The sequence below is a fragment of the Rhipicephalus microplus genome, chromosome 5, assembly GCF_043290135.1.
Source record: "Rhipicephalus microplus isolate Deutch F79 chromosome 5, USDA_Rmic, whole genome shotgun sequence".
NCBI classification, from domain to species: domain Eukaryota; kingdom Metazoa; phylum Arthropoda; class Arachnida; order Ixodida; family Ixodidae; genus Rhipicephalus; species Rhipicephalus microplus.
Genome location: NC_134704.1, coordinates 171,414,975 through 171,429,807, shown reverse-complemented (window position 1 = coordinate 171,429,807; position 14,833 = coordinate 171,414,975). Strand labels below are relative to the sequence as shown.

Genomic DNA, 14,833 nt, shown 5'->3' with positions numbered 1-14,833 from the left:
TAATGGTTACGCAGTATACCTTGAACTTTGGGGATGGACGCTGAGTGTGTTAGTACTAAATTGGCTGACTGAAGCCCGTTGCTTTTTATGCTACCTTTTAAACAGTCCATTCGATCGCGTCCTCTGGCTCGGTGTATCGCGTCGTCAATAATTTTTTCTGGATATTTTCGCTTTAGAAGCTTCTTTTTCAGATCATGGCAGCAAGAATTGAAATCTTGATCTTCAGAGCATATGCGCCTAAAGCGCGTTGCCTGGCTATATGGAATTCCAGTCTTCCAATGGCGCACGTGGCTACTTTCAAAATGAAGAAACTGCTGATTATCGGTTGGCTTTTTAAAAAGCTTCGTAATTAGGCGTCCATGGGAAATGGTAATCCTGACGTCGAGAAAGGCTACAGACAAGGGTGAGTAAGTATGGGAGAATGTTATAGCGGGATGTACCTGGTTGAATTTCGCTATAAAGTTTAGAAGTTCTGTTTCACCATGTGTCCAAATAAAAAATATGTCATCGATGTAGCGTTTGAAATGCTCAGGCTTTAGTGGCACACTCTTAAGAAACGAGTCTTCGAGCACTCCCATGAAGATGTTCGCGTATGTAGGGCCTATCTTTGTACCCATCGATGTTCCACTGATCTGTACGTAATGAGAGCCATTGAATTCGAAGTTATTCAACTCGAGAATGAGCTTCAGCAGTGTTTCGAGAGTTGACGTGTCCATTAGCTTGTCAGATTTCGAGTGGTCATATGAATCTAAAACAGCCTGTATACCGTCCTTGTGGGGTATGTTAGTGTAGAGGGAGGTGACGTCCATCGTCACCAGAAGCGAACCATCGGGCACTGTTAGGTGTGATATACCATTAAGAAAATCGTTGGTATCCTTAACAAAGGAAGCGAATGTGGGCGGAAGAAATTTTATCAAACTCTCAGTGTAACGAGATATGTTTTCTGTTACTGTTCGAATGCCTGAAACAATGGGACGGCCTGGATTTCCTGACTTGTGTATCTTTGGGAGCAGGTAAAATCTTCCGGCAACAGGGCTAAGCGGAATGAGGCTGCGTGCTGTCTTATCGTCAACCCTTTTCTTTTTTACTAATGCCTTAATGGTGTCTTTTATGATGACAAGAAAGTCAGTGGTAGGATCAGCGGGAAGTTGTTTGTAAAAAGCAGTGTCAGATAACTGTCGTACGGCTTCTTTTATGTAACTTTCTTTGCCCATTATCACAATCGAGCCGCCCTTGTCTGCTGGTTTTATGATAATATCATCACGTGCATTTAAACTTTTAAGAGCGTCAAATTCACTGGCAGAAAGGTTTTTTTGGAACGGGCTACGCGTTTTGTAAGCGTTGAGTACATCACGTGAGACAGCTTTGATGTAAAGGTCTAGGCATTTATCCCTTTGCGAGGCGGGCGTCCATTGTGTCGCGGACGGTACAGCCGGGCGAGCTCCCTTGTTGCTAGCGTGGTCGTGAAAATACTCTTTTAGCCTGAGATTACGAGCGAAATTATCTATATCCTTCATCAACTGAAATTCATCAAACCCGCCAGAAGTTGGACAGAAGTTCAGGCCTTTTGAAAGAACCCTTTCCTCTGCAGGGAGGATGGTAACGTCAGAAAGGTTGACTATATTGGCGTCTTGTTGGCTTATCTCCGGCAATGTTTCAGGTGTTCTGATTAAAGCAATTGGCGAACTCCTCATTTTTTTTATGTAGGGTGCTGCTGGAACATCGTCCCGCAATAGTTTCCGAGCTTTTATTTTGCCTAAGGCGTTTAGCTTTCTTTCCTCATGTACATTCAGCAAATGTGCTTCGTGAGGAACGAGTTGCCTGGATAGAGTAGTTTCTTCTTTCAGAAGCTTACCAATTGACGTTTCATAGTGATTTATGATAATGCGAACAAGCTCAAGTGAAGCATTGGTCAGCACATCCCGCCACCTAAGCCTATTTGCATTTGACAGTTCAGAGGTAGCAGGGTTCACATAAAGCCTAAGACCTTTGGGAATTTTAGAAGCATTTACATACTCCCTGAGGCACGCAACATGCAGTTCCGCGCGAATGCGTTTTTCAGTCACCTTCCGGCACTTAAGAAAACATGCAGAAGCAGTACCTAAATTTTGATTACCAGAGAAGTCCTGTAGTCACTGGCTACTTGCGGCTGGATTGTTCGGAGACTTGGAGTTCCGAACGTAGGTTGACACTCTGTCTCTTGATCTTGAATTCTGTTTCGGGGAGATTGGGGGCTGTTCTGCCGAGTGGTCACACCAGGACGACGTGGCGTCAAGCATTCTCCTGGGGAAAAGCTGGCGGATGTGGCTTGCTATGAGGCTTGAACCCTCGAAGCTGGGATGTAGTCCATCGGCAGCGAGGACTCGATAGGCAGGTATCCATTCAAAACCATGATCAATGAAGTAGACTGCACTGGATCGATTACAGAAGTTGCGCAGCATGCCGTTGAGCTTGCAGGCTTCCGAGTTACATCGTCGGACGAAACCTTGATTTCTGCCGCCATATCTCCGATTTGGGCTTCTTGGTAATATCAGGCTGACATAAATCCGGGATATCTTGGGTCGCTCTATCCGAATGTGGTCGATTAATGAGCGGTATTTGTGGAAAGCTGTTTCGCCACTCGCGGAAGATAAGTCGTTGGTACCGACATGCAGTACGAGGGTCCTTGTGGTGTCAGGTACGAAGTCTAGCAGAAAGTGCACATCTCCAATTCGGGCACCAGGTTGAGTTATGAAAGCAGGCGTACCTTGTTGATGTGGATTAAAGTACTGATGCACGTACTTCATTTGCGAGTCACCGATGATGGTTGTGTTGGCGGGAGTCTTTGGGTACTTCCAGAAAGTCGTCTTTGCAAGGTCCATTGCGGTATATATACCAGGTTCTTTGAACGTCATTCACGCTGGACCCGACGTATTGTAGGCAAAAAAGGGGCGACGAAACTTTCGTGGAAGCGTCTTTACTAAACGTTTTCAGCTGGTGGACCAGCCTTCGTCAGAGTAATGTGACAACAGTTCATACATGGCTTTAAAAGCTCCTTTCAATAACAGGTCAGCGCCATCTGCTCTGGTTAGCATTACAATGCGCATCATAAAATGTCAAGTACTTCAGAAAAAAAGAAAAAAAAGACAAAAATACGAAAACCAGAAGGGTACATACATACTAAAGACATAGTTAAAGATTCCCTTACATGTACAGTGACGTGATACTATGCTTATACATAGTTAAGAGATGTAGATGTGTAATGACATTGCTTGGCAGTATAAGAACAATCTTAGTGATATGTGAACGTATAATGGAAGCCACTGTGAAATGATTGAAGATAATAAAAAATAATAAAAAAAAGGCAGACATAGAAGACATGATTTAGGTGGTACAATTTGAAACCAGTGCATCATCGCTCTTAATCTATGGAAAGACAGGTCAGTTCTCCTTTGTTTTCGTTGATTCCAGCTGAAACAGTGTTAAATTTATGAATGAGATATGATTCGCGCAGTTCACGATCATGGCTGGTGCGGAATCCCGATTCTAGTATCGTGACTTTGAGGTTACTAAATGAGTGGCCGGGCATGTTCACATGCTTTGATAATGGAAGGTTTGGTTGGGTTTTAGCATGCGATCTGTGATTGTTGAAACGTATTCTGAATGGGGTTTCAGTGTGGCCTATGTATTGCATATGGCAGGTGCCACACTCAAGTAAATACACTACATTGGATGAATCACAATTAAAGCTTCCCCTAATTGTGAAAATGAATTGGTTAGATGTGCTGGTGGCTGTTAATGACGGTTCTATGTGAGGACAAACTTTACAACGGGGTTTGTTGCAGCGGCTACAACCAGTACGGTTAGTAGTAGCAATTTTAGATGACGTCAGGATGTCACCTATGTTTTTTGAGCGCCTATACACTACTCGAGGGGGTTCAGGAAAGACCGCTTTTAGTCTGTCGCATTGGGTGAGGATGTTGTAATGGTTACGCAGTATACCTTGAACTTTGGGGATGGACGCTGAGTGTGTTAGTACTAAATTGGCTGACTGAAGCCCGTTGCTTTTTATGCTACCTTTTAAACAGTCCATTCGATCGCGTCCTCTGGCTCGGTGTATCGCGTCGTCAATAATTTTTTCTGGATATTTTCGCTTTAGAAGCTTCTTTTTCAGAATTCAATGGCTCTCATTACGTACAGATCAGTGGAACATCGATGGGTACAAAGATAGGCCCTACATACGCGAACATCTTCATGGGAGTGCTCGAAGACTCGTTTCTTAAGAGTGTGCCACTAAAGCCTGAGCATTTCAAACGCTACATCGATGACATATTTTTTATTTGGACACATGGTGAAACAGAACTTCTAAACTTTATAGCGAAATTCAACCAGGTACATCCCGCTATAACATTCTCCCATACTTACTCACCCTTGTCTGTAGCCTTTCTCGACGTCAGGATTACCATTTCCCATGGACGCCTAATTACGAAGCTTTTTAAAAAGCCAACCGATAATCAGCAGTTTCTTCATTTTGAAAGTAGCCACGTGCGCCATTGGAAGACTGGAATTCCATATAGCCAGGCAACGCGCTTTAGGCGCATATGCTCTGAAGATCAAGATTTCAATTCTTGCTGCCATGATCTGAAAAAGAAGCTTCTAAAGCGAAAATATCCAGAAAAAATTATTGACGACGCGATACACCGAGCCAGAGGACGCGATCGAATGGACTGTTTAAAAGGTAGCATAAAAAGCAACGGGCTTCAGTCAGCCAATTTAGTACTAACACACTCAGCGTCCATCCCCAAAGTTCAAGGTATACTGCGTAACCATTACAACATCCTCACCCAAAGCGACAGACTAAAAGCGGTCTTTCCTGAACCCCCTCGAGTAGTGTATAGGCGCTCAAAAAACATAGGTGACATCCTGACGTCATCTAAAATTGCTACTACTAACCGTACTGGTTGTAGCCGCTGCAACAAACCCCGTTGTAAAGTTTGTCCTCACATAGAACCGTCATTAACAGCCACCAGCACATCTAACCAATTCATTTTCACAATTAGGGGAAGCTTTAATTGTGATTCATCCAATGTAGTGTATTTACTTGAGTGTGGCACCTGCCATATGCAATACATAGGCCACACTGAAACCCCATTCAGAATACGTTTCAACAATCACAGATCGCATGCTAAAACCCAACCAAACCTTCCATTATCAAAGCATGTGAACATGCCCGGCCACTCATTTAGTAACCTCAAAGTCACGATACTAGAATCGGGATTCCGCACCAGCCATGATCGTGAACTGCGCGAATCATATCTCATTCATAAATTTAACACTGTTTCAGCTGGAATCAACGAAAACAAAGGAAAACTGACCTGTCTTTCCATAGATTAAGAGCGATGATGCACTGGTTTCAAATTGTACCACCTAAATCATGTCTTCTATGTCTGCCTTTTTTTTATTATTTTTTATTATCTTCAATCATTTCACAGTGGCTTCCATTATACGTTCACATATCACTAAGATTGTTCTTATGCTGCCAAGCAATGTCATTACACATCTACATCTCTTAACTATGTATAAGCATAGTATCACGTCACTGTACATGTAAGGGAATCTTTAACTATGTCTTTAGTATGTATGTACCCTTCTGGTTTTCGTATTTTTGTCTTTTTTTTCTTTTTTTCTGAAGTACTTGACATTTTATGATGCGCATTGTAATGCTAACCAGAGCAGATGGCGCTGACCTGTTATTGAAAGGAGCTTTTAAAGCCATGTATGAACTGTTGTCACATTACTCTGACGAAGGCTGGTCCACCAGCTGAAAACGTTTAGTAAAGACGCTTCCACGAAAGTTTCGTCGCCCCTTTTTTGCCTACAATACGTCGGGTCCAGCGTGAATGACGTTCAAAGAACCTGGTATATATATATATATATATATATATATATATATATATATATATATATATATATATATATATATATATATATATATATATATATATATATATATATATATATATATATATATATATTATATATATATATATATATATATATATATATATATATATATATATATATACATTGTAACGAGCGAGACAGAGAACAAGAGACAACACCTGATTCTGGGCCAGCTGTTCTTATTCTGTCTTCTTCTTCCTCGCTCGCCCAGCATGCGCGTCTGTGCCGGAGTGCCAGTTTTGGTCTTCGTAGTCACACTCGGTCATGACTGCAAGCATTGTCGATGGGCTACACGACAATGTTCATGTGGGTGAGGCTAGCTGCAGCAGTTGACATTGCTTCAGGTGGGCGGGATTGGCTGCAATCGGCTCCGGCGGCCGACACTTGCGATGTCGCCTGGGTCGTTCGCCATGTCATGGTGGGGACTGGGTCCTGCTTGGTCCCTTTTTTGATGATGACTCCGGGGGACGACATTGACTTTCGCGTAGCAGTCTACAGCCTCGGCCACGCTGCGACCTTTCAGAGAAAGTAGTTCGGATCCGGTTTTTCTTGGGTGGACTGAGCTGGCATTCTCGTGGTACAAGTTTCCTGTGGTGGCGTGGTTTTTTTGGAGATGGTTCTGGCAAGCGGCCCCAACTGGATTGACATGATCGCAGGTTGATCACAGAACGCTTTCCTTTGTCCCACCACATTTTAGAAAACTGGGCAGGAAATGGTGGATTTTGCAACGAAACGAGTAGCATCTTATGCAGCCGTCTGTGCAATTTTTTGCGGATTGAGAGATGTTTTTCGCTGCAATTAGACATCTGCACGAATTGGGGTGAAGTCCTTGTTGCTGACCTGTGGCGCGGCTCCTGCGTCGTGACTCGCGTAGTCCGTGGCTTGCGCAGCGTTGTCGCTTTGGGGCTCCCGGACGATATAAAGTCAGCGATTCTTGAAGCCACGCTGCGTACTGTCGGGAGATCGTCGACGGAAGCCGTTCTGAAAATCGGAGACTCTACCGAGTCAGGCAGTGCATGCATCGCACGCATATCCTCTTCCGTCTGGCCAGATGTGATGTTATTAGACTCAGCGGAAAGACCTGTCTCATTAGGTGGTAGATTGTTCAGTAGGATAGGGGCCGGTGCCTCTAAGTCAACCGGACGACCTGCGTTGGGGCCTCTTGCATAGTGTTGCGCAAAGCTTGTCATCAGGGATCCGCCGGACACAGCTGCACCGTCGGGCCGGTGCTCCTCAGGAGCTCTAAATACGACAGCAGAAATGCCTGGGCAAGGCAGAGTTACACAATCGTGATTGTTCCCTACGTCTTGGTCACCGAGAGATTACAGGATGTTAGGGACTCGAATCGCATCCTTTAGGCCGGACTTTTCCCGAGTTCCGTCCTGAGAGAAGGTCGAGTTACATGGGCAGGTGGCACAGGGAATCGAACCGAAAGCAGCTATGAGCTTGAAGCTCCACTCTACCCATGACTGCTGCTGCCAACCTTCATACCGGTGCCACGCCACTGCACCTTCCCGAAGACGGTCTATGACCACATACCATTTCTGATTCTCTGTCCAGGCCGCGTGCATTGCTAGCGCGTAGATGGTTGCCACCGAGCTGTCGGCGTCGTTACGGACCCCGTCGAATTCCGGTAAACCATAGGGGAACGGCGATAGTGGGGCGGCACGTCAAAATACGGATATCACTGAGGCAACGCCGTCGAGCTGGTCTGAGAGCTGCAGGAGGGTGCCCTAGAGCTGCCTGCGTTGCTCTAATGGGCTTGCGTCAAGGTCGTGCGACGCAGCTACATCCAACACGGCGTTAGTGGCACGCCATTCTGGCAACATTGTAAGAGCTTGCTCGGAGATCGACGCTGTCAGTTCGTTGGTCTTGACGCGGAGTAGTGCGATGGTACGCCGCTGGTTCGCGGCGCTGTCGTTTGTGAAGTATGAAGAGTCGGTGATCGCGGTATTTGAATGAGTAGCGGTTGCAGCACTCACGCCTGTGAGGTTGACGAGCAGAGAAGCCTGGACAGTGTTCCCTGGCAGCTCGTATGTTGAAAGAGTGCGGAAACGGGAATGTAGGCCATGGGAAGCGTGAGCGGCATTCCCAAAAGACAGGAGCCGGTGTGGATCCTTGCCGCAAAACGGTGGCAGGGTGTCAATAAGGACAAGCCCTGAAACCACATGGGAGGCCTGGGCGCCGTCCACTGGTGGTTTGTAGAGTAGCTGAAGTGGCGGGTGGGACCCCATTGCCAAGGAAGCGTGAACGGCGTTCCTCGACGAAGAAGCTCGTGATGCCGACGAACCACGAAGACACGTACCGGTGGCTTCCCGCTGATGATTCACTCGTCGAACTGTAATGAGCGAGACAGAGAACAAGAGACAACACCCGATCCTGGGCCAGGTTGCTTGCTTGCTTGTTCCTTTCTTTTGTGGCTCTCACCCTTTAGGGGGGATTGGCCAAGAAGCCGGTGGTTATTTCAAGTCAATACCTCTAGGTTTTCTAGACTAGGGGAATAGGGTTACTGTGTTTTGACTGTGAAATTATTTTGGCGCAATGAGAAAAAAAGAAAGAAAGGGTAGGTGAGAGAGAAATAATAGAATTTGTTCAATAACTGAGGTGTAATTGTTACATGAAATTCTCCTGAAAGTTGAATCATTGCAGTGTATCAGCTAATTAATAAGTGATAGTGTGGTTAGTAAAATTCAAGAGCTGATCGCTGACTCATCAAGGTAATCTTCTTGTGTTATATATGAATTCGCAGAGAGCCCCGCAGATATTCCTGTCGCTGGGTCCCAATAAAGTGGCCCCAAAAGACAAAGTATTGGGAGTATTGAGTGATATTCCTAGTTTTCTGAATAAAATTTTGAAGCAGTTTTTTTTGATTTTTTGAAATGGTGACATGTGATAAGAAATTGGTCGATATGTTCAGGTTCGTTACAGCTTCAGCACAGAGGGGATGGCACCAGACCAGACCTGTTTAAGTAGAAATTAAGAGGTGGTACACGGAAACGTAATTTTGTTGTCAAGGCTCCCAATTTATGCGTGGGACACCATATATTGTTTCATGTGAAGTGCAGGTGCGAGAAATCTGGATTCGGTATCATGATTTTTGATGAGTCTTCAAGAAGGGAAAGTTTTCTAAATCTCGCTGCTGTTACATGAGCTGTAGGGGGCATGATTGGCGCAATCGGAAGATCAAGAGGTGTTCGCGCAAGTGTGTCAGCCATCTCGTTTATAAATATACTACGATGGGCTGGCGCCCATATCATTCGCACTAGACGAATGTTTGCTGGGATTAGTGATTTAAAAGTTTCTAGTACTGCTGATGTCAACGAAGATGATAAAAATGAACACACAGAATACGGGTCAGAAACTATCAGAGCTGTCGAATGAGTCGCAGAAAGTTTACGAGTAGCTAGTATAACGGCCAATAACTCCGCTTCAAATATTGGTGTATAGTCTGGGAGGCGTAATGAAAATGACCAGAATAATGAGAGAGAAAAAATACCCACACCTGCCTTATCGCCACTCATAGGTGCATCCGTTGCAATCACTATATTAGTACCTAATTGAGACAGGCGTTGTTCTAATAAACCCATCAAATATTTAGAGGGCAAGTGTTAAGCGATCAAGGGGAAGATATCGTCAAATTTTATTTGCACTTGGCCGATTCGTTTGACAGATGGTGTGATCTCGTATATATTAACATTTGAAGCATCTAGAAGTGTTTGAACAAATAGCACTTGGGGTTTATATACACGGGATCAATGGTCATTGAAAAAGACACCAGGCTCGGCAAAGAATACAAACTGTCGCTTTCTTAAAGTGGATTCAGAAAATTTTGAATAGGTTTTTGCAGCTAAAGTACGAAATATGCAAGCAAGGGTGAATATTCGAGCTTCTTGATACAAAACATTGTTAGCTGTGAATTGTGGCACACCTAAACAACTACGTAGAGCTTCCCACTTTAAGAAAATCAGGGGGTTTATTTTGTATGCTGGTCCACCAGAGAATAGTACACATCCGAATTCAAGAATCAGACGAACGTAAATGCGATAATTCATGATGAGCGTATCTCTGCGAAGACCGGAATGGAGGTGGCCATGCCTACCTCTCATTCCAACAGCGCGTGTAGCATTAATTTTAATATATTCATTGTGGTCACGCCAGCTCAGTTTTTGATTGTCCAGTACACCCAGATATTTAATACAGTTAACCTGGGGAATTATTTCTTGATGGTACTCAAGAGAAACAGTAACTGGTGCGTCGAATGAAAAAACTATTATAGCACTTTTAGTTACGTTCAGGTTCATATCAATTTTCTGAAACCAGGTTTCCATTGTTGCCAAATAACACTATAAAGTCGAATGTAGTAAATAAATATCGCTGTCAGATGCAAAGAACGCGATATCATCTGCATATACATATACTTGTACCTTATCACTCAGTAGTATTGAACTTAACAAAATGTTAAATAGCACAGGAGATAGAACAAAGCCTTGAGGAGGTATCCAACTATTTTCAAGTGAATAGTTGACAACATTAAGGATGTCTTCATGGGAGATGTCGAATATATTTTTAACAATTCTGAAGCGATGCCATCTGGTCCAGGACCTGTGTTTGGCAGAATAAGAACGACGTGCGCAAGTTCATTCCTACTTACTTCAATAAAAACATTTCCGAATGACGGTTTTGCACACTTTATTTTGATTTGTGATGTAAATCTCTTCTTCAATGCTAATGCAATTTCAGTTAATGTATCTTCCAACTCAGTTGGAGAAAAAATAACTGAGTCAATATTTACGTGTGCTGTAATAGCTTTACGATTACGGAGAAATCTGAATAGAGCTTTTTGTTGCCGCTCTTGGATAGATAGCTGTACCGTTTTTCTTCATAATCGTCTTTCGCTAGTGACACTGTTCTCCTAAAGGTAGCTTTAGCAAATAAATAATTTCTCCAATTAGTCGGACATTGGTTGGTAAGGAGTTTTTTCCATGCAGCGTTGCGGCGTCTATAGTGTCTGGCACAATCCACATTCCACCAGGCAGATATGAATTTTCCCCTTGTTGAAGATATAGTGAACTGGATTTTTTAATTGTACACTTTATGGTGTAACAAAGGCTCATAGCTTTCATATTTGCTTCTATATTGGGCAAGGAAGACAGCGTTGACTGTAAATTTTTTTTAAATTTAGAGTAGTGTACAAAACTTTGCACCTGGCGGTCTACCGTCACTAAAGGAATGCTAACTTCAATTACCAGGGGGCAGTGATCACTACTTGTCGTGGTATCAAGAACAGCCCAAGACGATATTGTCACACTTGAGCTAGCAAATGTCAAATTTAAGACGGGCCTCCAATTGCATTGAACGAATGTCGGAACTCTGGAGTTCCAACAAATAAGGTTATTCCGATTAGTCCAGTCCCACAACCGTCTTTCTGATGAATCAGTGCAGAATCCGCATGACACGTGATGGGCATTGAAGTCTCCCGCAAATAATATACTGTTTCTGCGAAAACTCACAGTCACGTCAAGAGCTCTTTCATCTCATATTTCACCCGGAAAGTAGTTGTTGACTATGGATAGTGGCCCGCTACCGGGAAAGTGAATTTCTAGAACCAATACTTCATAATCGTGTGATATTTGTTTGTAAACTAAGTGTGCTTTATGACAAATTTTGGATGAAATGAAAAGCAATAATTCTCCACCACGTGAGTCTCGGTCCAGTCGAAAGCACTGATAGTTTTTTAGATAGAAGTTTTGATCAGCAGACAGCCAAGACTCTGGTAAAATTATGACGTCTGGAGATTGTTGAGAAATTAGGTATAATAAGTCTGTAGTTGCAGAGAGAATTGAACGGCAGCTCCACTGAAGTACTCTAAGGCACCCTATGATGATAAGCAAGCAGTAGCAACTACTTGATCTAAGATACTGTCCTTTAAGAAGTCCGCTTTAGTCCTAAGTTTCTTCACACTCTTTTTTGTTTTTGGATTAAAAGAAATATTATGTTTGCTAGTGCGTGATCTGGTGCGTTTCAAAAGGCGAGCATCCATATCTACATCCAGATTACTTATTGATTCTTAATCAGATATATCTTCCTGCTCAGTTGTGTTATATCTGGAAGGCATTGCCTCATTATGGACACAGACATCTGACTGATGTTCGGCAGGTTTATTAATTGAGGCACTGGGAGGTTGGATACGCTTAGTTAGTCTATCAGATGCACCCGACATCTGTGAATCCATCATATTATTGAGTGAGTCGGACAGATTGAGTAAAAATTTTTCTAATACTTTTTCTACGGCCTTTTCTACCATAGCAGAAATGGACTGAGAAAGTGATGCATCCATGGAAAGAGGTGGACGAGCTGCTATGCCGGCATAACTCTCATTCCTGCTTTGAATTTCTGCAATTGCTTCTCTACGAGAGCATCGTCTCCTTTCAATGATTTCCGTCACCTGAAGTTCCTTTGATATCGTCTGCAACGTGATTTGCCTTGCACAAACAGCAAGTCCTATTGTCTGATTGACACTGAGCAGTACTATGACCAGCCCAGTACATGGCCTCGCATATGCGGCATCGAGTCTCCGATCGACAACCTTCAGTACTGGGCCCAAAGCGGCAACATTTAGCACGTGCATTGCAGCGGACAGGGAGCCAAAGCTTCGACCTTATAGATAAGCGGCCATGCCTTGATCTCCGAAGAGCGATCTGTTCCAGCGAATGTGGCAATTACAGTTTCAGTGGGAACTTTCTGTTTTCCTGCTTGGTACAGCAGTAAACAGAATTAAAACTTGCTGGCGAAAAGAAGTCCCAGACTTCTGCTGGGCTTATCTACCCCCCGAACCAATCTTTCGCAGCAAGCTAGATGAGGTGGGATAAAAGAGCTCACCGGATGTGATGCAAAAGTAGTGCACTTCAGAAGGTCTTGGATGCAAGCCTTGTCTGGTGAGCAGCATAATATCCCCCCCCCCCGCCCCCCGCGTCCAAACTGACGAACATCTGTTATCAGTAGAAAATGGGAGTGATTGCACGAAATTCCGTTTGGATTGTCTAGGGGTTTTTCATACGGATGAACCCACCGGTGGTCGGCCCCAAAGCGACAGGAACGCTACGGGTTACATTGTGGAGAAACAACTCCAGGGGAAGATCTTGAGGGGGAACAGAGGCTGACCAGAGGGCAGGCCTCTGGCCCGGAGAATAAACAGACATGAAATAAGAAGTTACACTTGTCAATGCACTAAAACAGTTGCGGAACAAGAGGTAGATCTAATAAAATAAAATAAAAGTAACCACCGGCTACTTGACTACAATCCTGAGGATGGAACAAGGAACGTTGGGACCACTGACCAGCTTCTTCCAGCTCGTGAGCGCCGAACTCGATCTTGTTCTGCCCCCGACTGGATGGGGCCAGCTGTTCTCATTCTGTCTTTTTCTTCCTCGCTCGCCTAGCATGCGCGTCTGTGCCAGAGTGCCAGTTTCGGTCTTCGTCGTCACAATATATATATATATATATATATATATATATATATGTATATATATATATATATATATATATATATATATATATATATATATATATATATATATATATATATATATATATATATATATATATATATATATGTATGTATGTATGTATATATACGCCTATTATTTTTATTGTTCTACCACAGTGGGAGAAAGGTCATGACGCGTAGTTTTATCTTCAAAGATTTTCAGCTCTGTGTAACTAATGCACAATATACGTCAGGACCAGAAAACTGAAGCACCAACGTAGGCCTTGTTGGGTATCGCTTTAAAATAACGACATAAGTAGGAGCAAGTTAAAATAGCGCGGTGTTTAAGCCTTCTCTACGCCTGGCCGCGTTTAGCACCTTTTTTTTTCATTTCCTGTAACATTGACCTAAAGACACCCACCTGAGCAGAAAGAAACGTAGCTGTGACTATGCACTGAGCTGGGTTTATCGAACCCTTTTGTGGCAAAAGTTGCAACAATTTAATTATCTGCTCACATGTAAATGCACAGAAATTTGATTGTACTATTTTAAAGCAAGGACAATATAGTAAGCAGGCACCTGAGTATTATGTGCCCCTAAAAGTTTTAAATGCGAAGCATTTCTTAGCGCACTTCGGCGACATTGAGCGTATCTATCTATCTATCTATCTATCTATCTATCTATCTATCTATCTATCTATCTAGCCGCCTACGACACTTAGCTCTCCTGGCCGCTTCGACAGTGGTAGCGTTACCAAACTTAGTATGGCATATTATGACTGTATGAAAAACATATTTCACAAGTCATAACAATGAAGTCATGATTTGTATGTCATGAACATCATGATATACATTTCATGATTCTGCAGCTCTGGCGGTAGTTTAAGTCACATGACATGTTGCAAAGCTGGTATGCTGTGGCATGATTGCATGGTGAACATAAACGACAGATTTTAACATGAAAGCCATGACATGCGTGTCATGTAACAACATGACTACATGCCACGCTCATTATGCGCTCACGCCCGTTTCGCTAGCGTCACATATACTAAATTTAGTATTACAGTACGCAAATAGATGACGAAGGTATGTGACTGGTGCAAACATGATAATCATGAGATACGTGTCATGTAACAACATGTCTACATGCCACGCTTATGATGCGCTGGCGGCCCTTTTACTAGCTTCACTTATACTAAATTCAGTATTACGGGACGTGAATAGATGACGAAGGTATGAATGTGACGAAGATGACGAAGGCACCAGCGCAAACATAATAAACATGAGATGCGTGTCGTGTAACAACATTACTACATGCTACGCTCATGATGCCCTCGCGACCGTTCCGCAAGCTTCACATTGACCAAACTCGGTATTACGTGACGCGAACGGACGACATAAGTAA

General features: G+C 43.4%; 1 protein-coding gene across 4 annotated transcripts in view; it reads left to right on the top strand.

The window, feature by feature from the left end:
• LOC119174122 (uncharacterized) overlaps positions 1 to 14,833 on the top strand; it is a 101,784-nt gene that overhangs the window by 17,763 nt on the left and 69,188 nt on the right. The gene's annotated exons all lie outside the window — the stretch shown is intronic.